This window comes from Chlamydotis macqueenii, chromosome 2, assembly GCF_036417535.1.
Source record: "Chlamydotis macqueenii isolate bChlMac1 chromosome 2, bChlMac1.mat, whole genome shotgun sequence".
Classification (NCBI taxonomy): Eukaryota; Metazoa; Chordata; class Aves; order Otidiformes; family Otididae; genus Chlamydotis; species Chlamydotis macqueenii.
In genome coordinates, this window is record NC_141557.1 from 2,210,641 (window position 1) to 2,227,446 (window position 16,806).

A 16,806-nucleotide genomic window follows, 5' to 3' on the forward strand; every position below is an offset into this window, starting at 1 on the left:
AGACCTGCACGCAGCTGCTCAAGGCTCTTCCACTGCTGTGTCAAAAAAAAAAAAAAATCCACATTTCTGCAGCTGGGAGATTCAAGGGAGCATTCCCCTTCTCCCTGCCGAGATTTGACATGTGTGGACACAGACAAGGAGCGGGGTTTGCTTAGGCAAGGCACCAGTGCTGACTCCTGCTATTCTGCTAACCACTCTTCATTTTCTACTTACTGCTGCCTCTCATCCTACCTCATTCCTGGCCCCTGTTCTCCATTTCGTTCACCCCTTCGTGTCCTGCCCGAATGCAGACAATGAGCTTTGTACAGCAGGAATCAGCTACCTTAAGGTTTCTCCATCGAGCCCTTAACACAATGGGAGCCCTAATCTTAGACTCAAGTTCAAGGCATAATAGTAATAATTAATGTTGTTATCATTATAATAACAACGATGGAGAGATTTAGAGAAAGCAGGAAAAAAAAATGTTGCTAACAGCAAGAGAAGATTATTCTGATCCTGGAAAGAGGTGTGTATCAGCAACTTTTATTCACGAGATAGTCGTCATCTTCCAGTGTGGGATGATACTAGAGTTTGGGAGCTCTGGTCGCGCTCTGTGATGGACCATACGCTGGGAGTTCTATGAATGGGTCGGTGAAGTTACAAAGAGGTGCAAGAAGCCATTTTCCTAAATGCAGGTGCACAGAAAGATGGGAAATGTGCTTCGGGTATCCGTCCAGGTTCAACAGTAGAGGGTGGCCCAGACCTCAGGCAGAGAGAGGTCAACGTTTGGCCACTTATAGGGTACGTAGTACAGGGTTAACAGCCAACATGGGCATGTAGGGCTTTCTTCCTCCCTCTTATTTCTTCTGAGCACACCAGATAAATAGCTCGAGGTGAAGGCCTGCACATTCTTTATGAAGCAAAACGTGCTGTCGGTGTAAGGAGGCGAATCTGTGGCCCGGGGCACCATGTGCAATGTAATGTGTCTCGAGTCCCTTGCACGGGCTTGTTTGAAATATGTGTCAATAACACCGGCAGCGGCAGAGCGCTGCTCAGAAAGCAAAAGGAGGTTAGCGTGGTGGGGAACGGAGGGGAAAGCAGCTTGGGGTGGAGGGGAGGTAGGTTCCCCCATCCTCCCCCACAAGCCTCCTTAAAGAGCACAAACCTTCCCCTCCTCCCCACCACCAACTCCCTCTCCAGTGGGTGAGATTACCCGCCTTAAAGTGAATACCCAGCAGAAGCCCTTCCAGGAGAGATCCAGTCTATTTGCTTACAAACTCATTTTTCAGCAGAAGGAATAAACCAGCTCTTGTAGGGAGTAGGTGAAGCCTCTAATTATTATTTTTAGGGAAGCAAATGGGAATAGGAAAGATGGGGAGAAACCCTTTAGCAGGGCCTGTTGTGATAGGACGAGGGGTAATGTTTTTAAAATAGAAGGAAGCAGATTCAGACTGGGTAAGAGGAAAAAAGATTTTACCATGAGGGTAGTGGAACACTGGCCCAGGTTGCCCAGAGAGGTGGTTGATGCCCCATCCCTGGAAACATTCCAGGCCAGGTTGGCCGGGGCTCTGAGCAACGTGATCTGGTTGGAGATGCCCCTGCTCCTTGCCAGGGGGTTGGACTGGGTGAGTTTTAAAGGCCCCTCCCAACCCAAACCGTTCTATGATCCTATAAACCAAAACCAGGTTAAAAATTATGGAGGACAGATTGTCTTCCTCTTCTTCCTTCCTATTCTAGATGAGATTCAGGTCTCACTGGTTTCAGTAGAGTCAAAATTAGCACCTGCAAGGCCTGCATCTGGAAAACCATATTCCTTTCGCACAAGTCTCTGTGCCATGGTCTATGATTGCAGCCACTACCACAAGCAGTTGGCTTTGAGAGCACTAGCAGGTCTTACCAGGGAAGGTGGTTAGCCATGGCAGCATGTCCCCAGATTGAACTGGTAGACTCTCCATCTCTGGGTATCTTTGGATCAAGACCTGGTACCTTTCTGAAGGAGGTGATTCAGCTGAACAGCAGCTGCTGGATTTGTTCCAGATGAATCTTGTGTCTGAAATGCAACGGCCAGTGGTATAGAGGAGATGAGCTAATGGGTGGCCTAGCATGGAAACTGTATACATTGATGAATCAACAAAATTACAATGCTGTGGAAGAAAAACCGGTAAGAAAAAAGCTATTCTTTTCTTGAAGAAATCGTGGCAGAATTCCTAGACTTCTGCAATTGTCTCTTACCAGTTCCCCTGCCCCAGCTGAGGAAAGCTATTTCACAAGGGGACAAATGATGGGAATGATCCTGAATCTCCAGTTCAGGATTTCTTGTCTCAGTGAGAGTCTCCCTGTCCTGGTTTAGGCTACTTTGGGAACTGCTGGGCTTGGGTCTCTGTTCCTGCATTTGTTACCCTTCCCATGGAGGGAGTTCCTACTCCACTGCAACCCCCCTTCTCCTCTCGGCAAGTCTCTCTGGAGCTCCTGCAGAAACAGGTCTTTGTTTGGCCAGAAGCTTTGGTACAGGTGAATACAAACCTCCTCTTTATCACCTGACTACATGATACTGAGTTTAAGGTGGGATTAGTCTCACTAAACACCTACAGTGTCAGTAACTTACACCTGAGATATAACTCTTTTACAGCCAGGGGACTCCAGCACATGACTTAACCTCATCTTGAAAAAGATGTCTAAACTCAGCCAAATTTCTTGTGTCCTAATTGTGCCCTTTTCTTTCCATTGGGCATATGGGAAATGTAGGATGGCTAGCCCAGGTCTATGCTGTAGCTTTCTATAGAGTGTGGAGCTGAATCCCACCCAGCTGAGCGGGCTGCATCAAGGCACCTAGTTCTGCCATAGATTCCCAGTGGTACCCAAGACATCCAAGTGTGGCTGGCAGCTACCACCCGGGTCCTACGGAAGAAGATTTGTGCCCTTTTGGGTTGGCAGTTGGGATCCAGGTAGGATCCTCAGGCGTAGCTGGAAGGGTGCGAGATGCCTGTGTGCAGTCAGCCAAACTGACCCTCCCATGTCTTGAAATACCTCCCCAGATTTTGGAGATTTAATCCACCTAGTTCTGAGCTTCTGATTTCTAAATTAGCCAGTATTAGTAGGGAAAAAAAAAAAAAAGATGTAAGAAAGAGTTCCTGGAGGGCACTCAATGTTTCAGGTTGATGCTTGGGTGCACTAGAGCAGAGAAATTTTAAATTGTGCCTCCACAGACAGGGATGTGTCAATAGGTGTGTCTCTGTGTGGGCACGTGCAGGCAGGGAAGGGAACAGAAGGTAGAAAACATCTGATGGTGCATCAAGGGTAGACATGTTCTTATGTTCATGGCTTTCCTTTCATTGCCATTTTCAGCCTTGCAGTTAAAGAGTAGACTGTTTCTTCCAAAGAAAGCTGCTTCTTTGCATTCCTAGTTGGTTATAAACAGGATAATGCCCTGTAGATGAAGTGCTTAAAAACCTTTAAAACCCTGGCATCTTTGTGCTGTCAAATCTCCAGGTGTTCCCGCTTTGTGTAAAATAACCAATCCCTTCTTATTCCTGCTAAGCTCTGAACCTCAATGAGGATTTGTGAAACTGGGTTCCATTAATTCATTAGTCGAGCATTGTACGCAATAATTTGTTGAAAATAGTAAAACTCGGAGTTGTGCAGGGCTTTCTAAGGTAGTAGTTGTAACATCTGCATACCACTTAATATGTTGTTCCTGTAAAAATCCTTGAAAATTGAACTTTCTCTTTTCCAATATGGACAGTTGGAAATGGCTTTATTTCTTAATTAAAAAAAAAAAAGTTGCTAAAATTCTGACTTATTTGTTCAGCTAAATATTTCTGGCCAGTGAAAATATCCCCTTTCCATTTCTACTTTTCAATGTTCTAATGAATGCAGGACTATAGTGAAAAATTACTATGCTAAAAGTTTTTTCAATGTGGGAAATAAACTACTTGTACAGCAACAAGACATTTCAGTTTTTCAAAATAAAAAATAAAACCTTGGCAGGTTAAACCCAACAATGGCACAGGTTCAGTGCTCTGTATACTACCTGTGCATCACAGAAGAAAATCGCAAAAACATGCAAAAAGCTTTGAGGGGCTTAGGCTTTTGAGGATTTCGGCACAATTGCATCCAGAGCTTCAGGTTTAGATTCAGCATTAATGGAAAAGAAATGCAAGAGAATATTCCTGCAGACTTTCTGTCTCTTTCCCTGCTACAATAGGCACCACCAGATATTTAGGCTCTACAGGCATGAGAAAGGCAAAAACTGGAGAGTGAATGGCGAACTCCTGCTGCAGAGGGTTGTGTGGTCCCTGGGGTAACTCAGATTCCTTAGACACGAGCAAAGTTCGCAGGTTCCACACGAGATCCATGGGTAGCTTTGATTTTCTCCGGTGGAGCTTCCTTCCCACAGCCTCCCACTGTTCCTGATCAGATCTCCCGTGAAACCCAATTATGAACATTGTGTAATCCCCCAGATACATCAGTGCGTCAATTCTGCAGGTAAACGAGGAGAAATCCAAGCTGGAAGGAATCCATCTGCTAAGCTGAGTGACCCTGCAGCTTTATTATTATTATTATGAAGAGGAGGGCTCGTCTCTGGTTTCTAAAGTAAACACAGGAGGTATCTTGGCAAAGGAACACGCAGCAGAAAGCTGGGATTGCTTTCCCAAATTCTTGGCCGCTTCCCTCGCTGCATGTCAAAGCTGGTGTCTTTGCCTAATAGTGATCACCCCTCCACGAGCTGATCACTATCTGGCAGCCTGTCTGCATTTCCCCAGCCACTTTCAGAAAGAAATCATTAAGGCTGCGGTGCTGCACAGAGAAGTGCGGCTCCCGGCTGCTGCATCTCTCTGAGAGTCCTTTGGCTGGAGGCTGCTTGCCCCAAGCATTGGGGGGTCATTTATGCTAGCCAACCAGGGAAAATAAGCCCACTGCTACGGCTATTTGCTGTGCACCCCAGGACATGGTTTAGTAGGCATGCTGGTGTTAGGTTGACAGTTGGACTTGATGATCTTGGAGGTGTCTTCCAAACTTAAGATTCTATGATTCACCCAGCATCTTATTTCATCCTCCAAGTCAGAGATTTGTGTTTGTTTCTTCTGTCCCAAGAACAACTCCCTACCCACTTTCTTCTCTCCAAATCCTACCCCTCCTACATGCTTCCTCTCTTTCACCTGAGTTTCTTCCCCATTCATCAGTCTGACCACTGCCAGCCCTTTTTTCGGCTAGGCACTGAGTCACCAATCACACTGAGAAGTTACCAGGCTGGAAAACAGTTATGTGTTTTTTTTCCGAAAAACATCAAGGCACCGCATCTGCTGAGTCACTTGGAGAAGCAGGTCTTCAAGCCACAGCTCCTGGTGTGCAAACACCAAACTCCAGCAAGTTCATGGAGAGGAGCCTGGAAAAGAAAGCTTGATCCTTCTCTGCGTGATCTGGTGATACACACATGGTGCCATAATTCACCAGCCATGTTGCAGGAAATCAGACCAGGTCTGCTGCTTGGTAACTCAAAAGACTGGAAGAGCTTTTTACCCAAATCACCTTTTTTGAGCAAGAGATCTGGAGACCTTTGGAGTGGGTGGCCTGTTGTTTAAGAGTCCACAGAGGATGGCTAAGAAAAACAAGCTGGTTGTGAATAGATTCACATTACATACATATAGAGGGCTTCCCACCTCAAAACCAGATTATAAACCATTGATTTAATGTTAGTTCCTTGCCATAGATCTAAGAAGTTGAGGGATTTTACCTAGCAGCCCAAGAAAATTAAGCTGCCTTATGGCTAAAACATCCCTGCCTGTTCCATTCACATCAGAATAAATTCTGGGCTGAAGGAGATCCAACACCTCCGTTTCAGCAGACAAGAAGTATCCACAAACAATGGTAAAAGTCAGTGCTGTGAAGCAAATTAAATTTTTCTCTTCTTTCCCTGCATCAAGTTTGTTGCTGTTGTTATTCTTTCTGTTGTGAGAGATGATCTTTGAGAGACAATTTTTCTCCCTCTCAAAGTATATACAAATGCCAGGACATACACTGGCATTTTTCCTGTACCTTTGAGCGACTCATCAGTCTGTACCTCCTTAATTTTACTGAGATCTAGCTGAAACATGTCAAGGAGCCATAAGGATTTTTTCCCATGCAAAGTAGTTTCTTTGCAAAAAAAAAAAAAAAAAAAGAAATAAAATCCAGTGGTTCTGTTGCAGCAAAAATTGAAGTTTCATTTTAAAAAACAGTTTTATAAGCAGCAATAAAAGGTCTGAGCTTTTGTCTCATTGCAGTCCTGCAAGAACTGAGCTCTAAATCAGAGCCGACTTTGCTCTGGGTTGGGATGTTCATGGTCTTCCTCTATGTGGATTCTCTGTTGTCTAACAACAGGTCATCTTTTCCTGTAGCCTTTCCAAAATTTATGGAAGGAGACATCCCCTCTGCCCTCTGCTCCTTTCCATTTTTTGTCTAAAAAAGAAAAATATAAACTTGAAAAGCTTCAGTGTATTTTTTGGAGGAAATCTTTTCTTCCTTTTCTTTTTCGCATGTCCCTTTCCCACTTATGTTTGGACCAAGATCCAGATAGATATTCTCCTTAGCCCTAAGTCCATCCTGGCTGCAGAAATGGTCCTCAAAGAGGATGTAAGACATATTCATAATTACATAATGACTTTTGAACAGTTGATTCAGGATTGACCAGTCCTTGAGCCTGTCAGAGGGATTGAATGAGATGAGTCTTGTGACATTTCAGACGAAAGGACAGGCAGATTCTGTGATGAATGGATATATGAAAGGAAGCACAACCATAATTTATTGCAAAGTAGTTAAATGGGATTTTGATGGATAGTGCAACTACATGAAAAGCTCTTTCAGGTTCGGGATCTATTTTTTTTCAGTTCAATAGTTCAAAATGGAAGAGTCTTTTTCATGTTTGGAAGATCAGCATTTGATCAGAAATTCTTTTTTTCTAAAGAAATAAAATATTTCACTTAAGTTTTGAGGTTCTGAGTATTTTAACCCTCCATAAAACTGTATTTTTGCAATGGTCAGAAGATTTAAACTGATTCAGAGTGCTTGGCAAATGTTGCAGACTACATATATATGTGAAAAATACTCAGAAGATTTCAGGGTGAGGGTTTTCATATACATGTATTTTAATGGTAAATAGATTCATGTAAAAAAAAAAAAAATCTCTTCCCAGTCCTAGCTTACAGTTTCAGTAGAGCAGATAAACTAGTGTGAGAGTTTGCTGTTCCTCAGGTGATCAGGGTTTGGACACAGTGACAATATGAAATTACAAAATTCCTGATGCAACCGGAGCTGTGCTCTAGGTCTAAAAAGGAAGCACTGTTTGAGATTACTCAATCAAAACTGCTAATTTGGTATCGATAATTAAAAAAAAAAAAAAAGCACACACGAGTATAACAGAAAGTTCCTTACTGACTGTCTTGGTGCAATAGAAGTCCCTAAAACATGCTCAGTTTTAAATATGTGCTTAAGTCCCATTGATTACAGTGTTAACTTGAAGCGTAGGCTGAAGTGCTTTTCTAAATCAAGGCTTCCTGCATTTTCCTTAACAGTATTTTACAACCAGAACGAAAAGTAGCTGTAGGATTCATTAGAGAGAGAAGATAAAGGAAAAAAGAGAGAGAGAGAGTGCAAAAGGAAGGAAAAACAAAGAGGAGGAAACTTTATGGCTTCGTAAACAGCTGTAAGCAATGTCTCTGGTCGGGTCAGACCGGTCTGAGTTGACAAGGCAGTGTCTCCAATTATACAGCATGCTGTAGCCTGTAAAAATGAAATCAATTTGTTATTTTTCTGGGAGAACATTATAGCGTGAGTTCACACATTTGGTGAGCCTGATGACTCAGTGAAAGCCAAAGAACGAACTCGCAGACGTTGTGTGTGTGTGTGTGTGTGTGCGCACACAACGGAGTGAGGGTTTGTGTGTGTGTTTGGCGTGACCCAGTGCATATTCAAAACACATCCTTGGAGGAAAAGGCAAGAAATATAAGTAACTTGGTGCATTAGAACAGTGGATAGTGAAAATTTTGTTGTTCTTATAGGGTTACCTAAATACCACGATGCCAGCGCTTTCCATCCATGGTTCTCATTTCAAAATTGGCTTCATCACTAAGGAGTTTCAGGATAAAATTCCCCCAAGCATTTAAGCACTTAAGCAATTTAGAAGTCCAAATGCAATCTTCACAAGGATCTGAGGTCTCTGAGCCCAGTCCTCCGAGGTATTTAGCACTGACATGGCCCAGAACAGACCTCAATTCAGGGGGGTGAGCATTAATGAGAGGTTTGAAACCACAACATATAACTTACATTGCTGATCATTTAAAAAAGGTTGAAGTTGGAATGCTTTAGGGATGGGGGGGAACTAGGAGGGTTAAGACTAGCCACACTCCTAATTATTATTGAAATACATTGTAGGAGCCTAAATGTCTTTAAATACTGTAGGCATTTTTCATTGCCTAATATGTTGCCTTCTCTCTTCCCTCCAATCCCTTAATTTAGCACATCTGACCTAGAACATTTGATCCGCTTTCATCCAAAACTTGATTCCGATGCCCAAGGTACAGAAGCATTATACCGGGTGGAAAGCGGCAGGTTCCCTAGCAGGCTCTCTCTCTCTTCTCATTGCGTGGCAAACTCACATGTATGCATACTTTCCATTTGTCATGAAACCCTGATAGGGGTTAGGCTGGGAGAAGTCAGAAGTAAGGCAACAAAGGTGTTTACATGAAACTTTAAATTACTCTTCTTTCATTTGCAAGTAACTGTTGTTCCTCATCCCCGGCAAATTTATCCATCAGCAATATCATTAGATGAGTTCATTATAACCACGAGATTTACAGCTCTCATAAACTGCAGTGTAGGTGGCAGATTAAAATGTTAAGGCTTATACATCTCTAATACCCTCTACTGTGATCCTGGTAAATCTTATAAGATAAAGGGAGCTGGATGGAGGCTGATGTCAGCAGTGAGACCTCCAGGGAGAAGCCCCAGATGTAGGACATGGTACGGAAAAGAATATCAGGGTCACTGTGCCCTGGAGCCAGGCTTGAAAACATGGTTTGAGGGGCCATTATTCTGCTGGATGGGTTGTTTTTCAGATGACACGTCTAACAGAGGCATTAATTGGCTAGGGTAATTAAAGAGTTCCTGAGACTTTTTGCAAGTAACCAGGTTGTTAATACTCATATTCTCTCCTCTTCTGTTCTGTTCTGTAGATCCTAAGGGAAGACAGAGTCAAAGGACCATGTCTTGCACTTAGAGTGGAAGGTGCTGAGTGTTGTGGTGTGCCTTAGTTCCTATGGGAATTCACTGTTCTGGCCAAACCTCAACTCAGATAATTACACTCTTCTTTCTTAGCATCCACTCAAAGTTGCTATAGAGTATGTTGTTTTCCAAATCCAGACCCAGACTACTGTTGGGTGTTATGCTGCCGTGGTCCACGTTAGAGATAACTCCCATCTATCTCTCAGCAAAGACTTTCCTTGGTGTCCTTTTACCTGTATTTCTGAGATTCAGTAAAAAAAAGGGTGAGTTCCCTGGTCCCTACCTCTAGCTCGCTGAAAACAAGGTGTCTAGTTTATGCTCATCACTTTTCCACAGCCAGTGCCGCCTCCTAGGCATCTCCAGTGATTCAGCCCACCTATCTAGGCATCTATCTTAGGATGGGCTGAATTGCCCTCTGGAGATGCTGATCTTGCTCCACGGACTCTAGTAGACAGCTAACTTGGCCAAGATGCCTAACTTTTAAATGGTCAAAGTCGGGTGAGATGAGTCCCACGCTCAGAGATCCTCTGATGAAAGGTGCGAGAGAAATACAATGCTGCATCATCATCACCATCGTTATTATTAATGCAGGACAAGGGTGAGGGAATTATTCATAGGAGAAAAGTTACCTCCATGTCTGCATGTTTGCAGGATCAGACCCAGCCGCAAAGTTATGTACATACTTTCTGGGCTAGAAGAGAAAAAGAATTTAAATATAGCTCCTGTGCTCCATTTAGGATGAAAGAAGAGATATCTAACAAAATAAGTGGAAAGAACAGTTAATTCAATAGGTTTCAGTCTTTTTTTTTTTCCAGACTGGAAGAATAAATTTCTGGAAGGACAGATACGTGCACAGTGAATTTGATCTATCTAACAACACACTTAGATTTCTTAGTTCTTTTTGTAAACTTCTTAGGAATAATCTGTTGGAAGGCCAGATGCTCAGTGACCAAAAGCTGAAGACACTGCAGTCAATGTTACAGACGGTCATAATTTCTGAATTAAGATATGCCACTTCTCTAATTAATGTTAGACTGCTTTGACCTAGGTTTGATTGTTACAGGACAATAGAAAACTAAAAAAAAAACCAACCCAAATCTCAAACTGAAAAATATTCTTCATTATAATCAGTTGCTTGATGTATGTCTTCTAGAGCTAAATTTATTCCTTTGCTGTTCTATGTTAAGGTAGTTTTCAAATTTTCCACTAAAACTTTAATTAAAAATTTCATTATTGTCCACATTTTGTAATTGCTTGGGTTTGGGATAATTTTAGTGTCATAGAAAATCACTTCCATCCAGGAGGGACATTAGTTAGCAGAATTATTTCCCCTTCCATTTCAAATGATGTGGTTTGACAAGTTCCATTACCTTTCTTTCCATTACAAAATTCTTCCAGGTTTTATTTCCATTTTCTTAATAAAACAGAAAAATAATCACACCAAATACTAGAACATCGGTGTTTTTCTGTGAAAAAGAATCCCATTAAGTGAATGTAGATTTTAAAATTTGTCTGCCTGTCCACCCACCTGGACTCCAGGCTGGTGGTTCAACTCTACAGAAGAGTTTCAGGGAGATGCATGCTATAGGAGTGCAAAAGAAGACACAGCAGGGTCAACTACATCTCCTATACCTTGTCCCTAGCTCTGGTTGAAATGTTCTGCTGTATCCTTCCCAGCTTCCGGTTGTCCACGTTAGGTGGGCATAGCTCTTCAGTCATATATGCCACCCTGTGTGGTGAGGGTTTGTGGGAACTGAATCAAGGCTGACTTACAGATCCTGTCCCTCAAGCCTCTTAAACACTCAGGTGCCATTGGCCATTCACAGAAGTCTCCATTTTTTGAAACTTCACAGCTTCCTCGTAGCTCAGTTCTCATCAAATATGTTTTCAAGCATGCTCATGAAGTTAATGCTGCTCAGCTTTGGTAGTGCACCAGAGAGGGCCTAATTCTGATGCTCCAGGATGGAGTAAGGGCTGCCCACTCATCACTTGCAAGCAGCTTCCCTGTGAGCCTTTCTGGCCTAATACGAGGAGGTGTGAGACAACCCTTGATGGGTTTTCCTTATAGCCTGACAGGACCTACGAACACTTCTCCAGCCAGCTTCTTTGTTTCCGTATTTTAGTGTCATAATACCAAGGCTGTGTTCTGAGCATGCACTCTTTTTAGATAGGCAGCTCTGCACAACTTGTCCCTTCTTCATACTGTGGCTGAGATTCATCTTCAAAGAGCTAGATGTGGCAGCATCAAGAGGCAGAGGAAATGGGTAAGAAACGAAAAGAGAGTGAGGTGAACCTCTGGAGATCTGAATGGATTATGAGAAAGGATTTGGAGGAGGTGTGACATTTTCCTGTTGGGGGATCCCATGCAAAGGAGCGGCATAGAAGAAAACCTAGGGCATCTGCAAGCTAACGTAAATCCCCTCTATTATAAGCAGATGGACATCCTTTGACTTAACTTCTGCAGCAGGACTGGCTACCACCTTGCATCTGTGTGAGGTGAAGTTACTGCCATTGCTCAGTGCTCAATATTCAGTGGGGACTTAAGTGCTCTCTGGGTCTTATCCTGGGTCGTTAAACAAGTTACACTCTTGCTGTACAACATTAATAAATGCACTTGTTTCATTTGTGTTGGGGAGCCCAGAAGGGCATCCACTGAGGAAGTTCTCAGCTGCACTAGGAGCCGGCAAAAGGCCTCTCCAAGATGAATAGCAAAATAGAGCTCCTACAGAGTTCAAGAATAACCAAATTCAGGAAGGAGCATGTAGGTGTACGCACCTCTACATGCTACTGTTGATGTGTCAAGGACTTTTGACAGCCATACTGAGAAGGCAGGAACCTTGAAAAGTCGGTAGAGTGGTGCTGTACGGCAAGGTCATCCAGAACTGAAGCCTTCTCTTTTTCTGAAAAAGCCATAAGCATGTATTTCCTGCATATTTCTTCTTCATAAACTAACTGGGGTGTCCATTCCAAGAGGGAGGGTACATGTAATTTATTAAGAAGGTGGCCAGGTACTTATTTACAACGGCTCTGCTGAAGGAGCAGATAGATTGAGATAAGGAAAATGAAGAGCTCTCTAGGTGTGTTGGCAAAGAAAAATTCTTACTGAGGTTGAATTAAACACTTCAGGGCATGCTAGGCTTAAAGATAAGCCAAGAACTTTGGCTGTGGACATAGAGAATAGTGTTTTCATGGCTCCTCCTAACTAATGGGAAGAAAAAGCTAATTGGTTTGAGAAGAATAGCTCTTTGACCCTTTCCCTTGGTTCAAATTTGAGCTGTGCCTGTTCTGGGGATGAGTGTTCACTTGAGTGCTCCAAGTGAAAAAGAAAATTCCTCCACTGAAAAAGAAGAGATTGGTGTCAATGTACCCAGGAAATGTTGGTGCTTAAGAAAGTTGAAGATGGTGCCTGGTTAGATCACAATAGACAACTCTTGGCCCTCTTCTTGACACCACATTTTCAAAATCACCCACGTGCAGAATACAATTCAGAAGCAGATCGTAAGAGAGTGGAAAACGCAACAGTGAGAAAAATGAATGATGGGAGCTATTAGAGAGTTGAGTAACACCGAAATGAGATTCTGATCTTTATAGACTTTCCCAATGTTTTCTAAAGGTTCTGGTTGTTGGGTTGTTGGTGGTTTTTCTTGGGGAGAGGGGAGGGTTGGAAGGTTCATAAGGTTTGTATCTCGTGATCAATAAAAATGACAGGAAAATGAAAGAAGCTGGTTCTCCTAAAGATAAATTTACTTTAGAGAGAGGGAGAAAGCTGGAAGCTGGAAGCAAAGTAAAGACCAAAAGAGGGTGCTCTGATAGATGTTATCACGCTCCAGGGTCTGCAGGTGAGCGAGGAAGAGGACTGTGCTTAGCTCTGTTTAACAGCAGAGGCACTGTTCTTGGCGCGATGTTTTGACATTCCACCCTCTATCTTCAGCTGAAAGTCAAGTGACTACACACTCCTCCATAAAGTGCCAAATTTGCATTACACTGTCTCAGGGCCTGATGACGCCTTGAGAACAAGACTCTTGCTGCAGATTGTCTTTTGCAGATTAAACTTTCCAGACTGTAACATAGATCAAAGCAAGGTGTGACTGTTTCCCTCTTGTATTGAGAAGGGAGCAGTGTGAAATGCAATTAAAAGTATTTCTACACGTTTTGTTTTTTTTTTTATCTTAGATGATCTTCCCAGCAATGGAAACAAATCGTTGAGGGCACCAACCTATAAACTCCTCTTCCTATGGCTGCTGTTTTCTCTCTACCACTGTAGTAACCACCAAAAACCATATAAACAGGCATGAGTTTGCCTATTCACATAGATTAAAGTTCGTGAGACTGGAACCCTAAAACTTCATTCAGGTCCTAATGAAACAGCTCATGAAAGTCCTCCTGGCTTCATAACGTGATGGATGAAGCCTACAGCAGGTTGATTCCATCTCAGTGGATACTTCGTCTTTGGTAGGAACTGGATGGGGTATTTTAGAGGGCTTTGGGAAGGATGCTGGTGACTCTAGTTTATGTAGGAACAAGCTCTACAGATGTTTCCACCAAAGTTAACTTTAGACACTGCAAGTAGCCATCCTGGACTCCTCGTATAGTGAGTGACTGAACTAGTCTCTGAAAGATTAGTCAGGGCAACTAAGTTAGTGCTCTTCTCTGGAGGCTTCGATGAAGACATCTATTTCTACCCATTGTTTATAGAGATAAGGTTCAGCTAACTTACGGCTTAAAGTTAGCATCTGTGAATACCTCCTAGCTCCCAGTCCTCAGGGGGCTGAAGGGGTTGATATCTGATAACGTGGTACCCTAAGACTCGCATTCCCAACAAAGTCACAGGGGCAACACACTCAAAAAGTCCTCTGGAGTCTGAAACAGTGTTTTAGAAGGTGTCTTTAGTCCAAAACTGTGAGCCAGTGTTTTTTATATAAATTAGCGATGAAACAAATATGTTTACAGTGCAGTCAAAGTGAAAACACCCTTTGGCTTGGCACGCGCTCAATTTCACAGGTGCTTTTCTGCCACCCGTTGTTCTCTGACTTAATCTAAAGCTTGATAAAACCCACATCAAGCCACTTATATAGGGAAAACAAGTTAACCAGGTCCTTTCCTTGGTCTTCTCCTATGGGTTCCTGCAGGTTCCTGCAGGAACTTGCCTCCTTCTTACAGCTGAGCCCTTTGTATGGGTTCGATACAGCACTTAGCTTTCCTGAATGGGACTTTTTCAAGGAACTTAGCCATCCCAATCATTAGGTATGATGGCATGATTCATCTGGAGACTTACAGTGCAGACATATCGCACTCAACCAGTCACCTAGGCTGTCCTGATAGTCTAGCCAATACAGTCAATGGAGGCAAGGCCATGATTCACCTCACCCCACAGCAGGCGTCTAAAATGGGGCAGATGAATTGTGCCCTGGAAGGGCCTGTTTCTCTCCACTGACTGATTACAAAAGCAGACTGGGGTGAGTAGATCAGCTGGAGATGTCCATGTTGCAGACATCAGAATGTAGATGAGATGAACACAGTTCCTGGTGAATGTTCCTGCCTTCCTCCTTCTTTTCATACAACAGAAAGAGACAGGCACTTCTGGAGAGCAGTTCATGCTCTTTGTCTCATCTTCCCTCCCTGGGGTAGGATGAATTTTCCTCTAAATTTAAGTGAGATTAATCTTCTCCCAAAAGTGCAACTGTGGTGGAAAGAGTTTAGGATATCAGTTGAAAATCCTTCACTTTCCCAGGCATCTCTTAGCTTGTCCACCTGAAGTTCATTTACTGGAGGGTACATTCTTGACAAGGCTGATTATCTTCGTTCTAGACTTCTACCTAGAGTCTTTTGGGATCCAGAAATGGATGTCTCTATGTCTCACTTGCCTAGAAAAAGACTGATTTGTAAAGCCTGGTCTATGCACAGTTAGCAAAGCCACTGATACGTGGTACCTGGCCACCTGAACGTCCATCTTCTTTTCACTTTTGTCCCTCTTGACCAGGTACCACCAGGAAGGGTGCTAACTGGCTGCAAGGGCCCTTCTCCCATAAAAAGGAGAGACGCTTTGAAACAGTTTTTATCCTAGCCTAGAGAAGTACTAAAGCCAAGCTAATTTTCTTGTGAACTCCAGTAAAAATAGAATTCTTGTACTTTTTTTCAGTCAGAGCAAAAGCGAGTGAAGGCGTATTCCCTGACTGCTGTAATTCAAACACACCAGCCTGTTCCCAAATGAAAACCATGCAGCAAAGTGAATGTAAATAGAAATACACACTGCCCAGGCAGGTTTCTGTTTGTCATTAATTCTGAGCAGAAAAGTCAATCAAGATATTTAATTAGAAGAAAAGGAAATTATACTCTAAAAATCCCTTCAGTTTTAGTAATCAAGGTTATTATTAGAAGCACCAGTAAAAACACTTTAAAAATCTATCTAATTAGGTACATATCTGCAGATCTCTCTGCATAGCTGACTTGTTTGTCTCTAAGGCTTCAACCAACATAATGGTTCACGGACACTCCTTTCAGCTGACTTCCCTTTGGCTGAGCACAGAGTTTGCACTCAAATTTTGTTGGGTTTCTTTTTTTTCTTTTTAATTATTTCACTCTCCTCGCTTTAAGCAAAGCAATTTGCAGATTGATGGTCGAAGCAGACTCTCCGTATCCTTGTGACAGTACAGCAAAGCTAGCATTGTTTTGTGAAAATACAGCCCTACGACTGAAAATTCACAAATTGAAACTGGTATGCAAGTAAAGTGAAAAAATGTGCTAAACTAATATCCAGAAGGATATTTACAGCCATTTAATAATCTTTTTTAAAAACACTTCAACCTGATTAGAAAGCCCAAGCTTTGCAAAGCACACGCTTGAGTTAAGCAGATGTGGAAATGCTTTGCTAAACAGTAGAAAATCTTTTCTAGACTATACTTTCAGGGTTGTTACCAATATGCCAGGCATGGCTCCCAACTTGCATGCACCTGTGCATGAACGTTTGTAGTAACACGGGTACCGTTGTTCACACAGGAGAACAGCACTGATATTGGACCAATGGTAAGCCATAGAAGAGTTTTTCCCTAAGTTGTTCCTGTTCCAGCAGGACTACATTTCCAGCCCCTTTCCTCTATAACACAGGAAATGAAACTGCTTATGGTAGTGAATTTCTGTAGCGCTCCTGCAGCATTTAGCTCAGTGTTAGGTTTTTTAAGTTCTGAATGTCCAAACTGGTTGAGTCTTTAGCTTTAGTTTCAGTGCCCAGAAGTTACCTGGGAAGGTTAAAATATATAGAGCACACTGCTGAATTGTATGATGGTTGTCAATTTTCGATGTTCCCCTTCCAAAGACTTGGAGCATGATGTTTTCTACTGTTAGAGGTATTACTTTGTGTGGCTCTGAAAGTGCTTTTGACTGTCTAATCCCTGGTCTTCCTCAGCTGCCAAAACTTCTTATAAAACCCACCTACTCTTGTATAGGTGTGCTTAGATTTAAAGAAATAAATATGAGTTTGACCATCTGGTTGCAAAGGAAACTAGCTGTATGAGTTGAGCATCTTTGGGAAGAGGCAGCACAACGATGGATTAAGGCTTTCAGAGGATGAAG

General features: G+C 42.7%; 1 protein-coding gene across 1 annotated transcript in view; it reads left to right on the top strand.

Annotated features, from left to right (window-relative positions):
* WNT3A (Wnt family member 3A) overlaps window positions 1-16,806 on the top strand; it is a 90,496-nt gene that overhangs the window by 34,781 nt on the left and 38,909 nt on the right. The window lies entirely within an intron of this gene.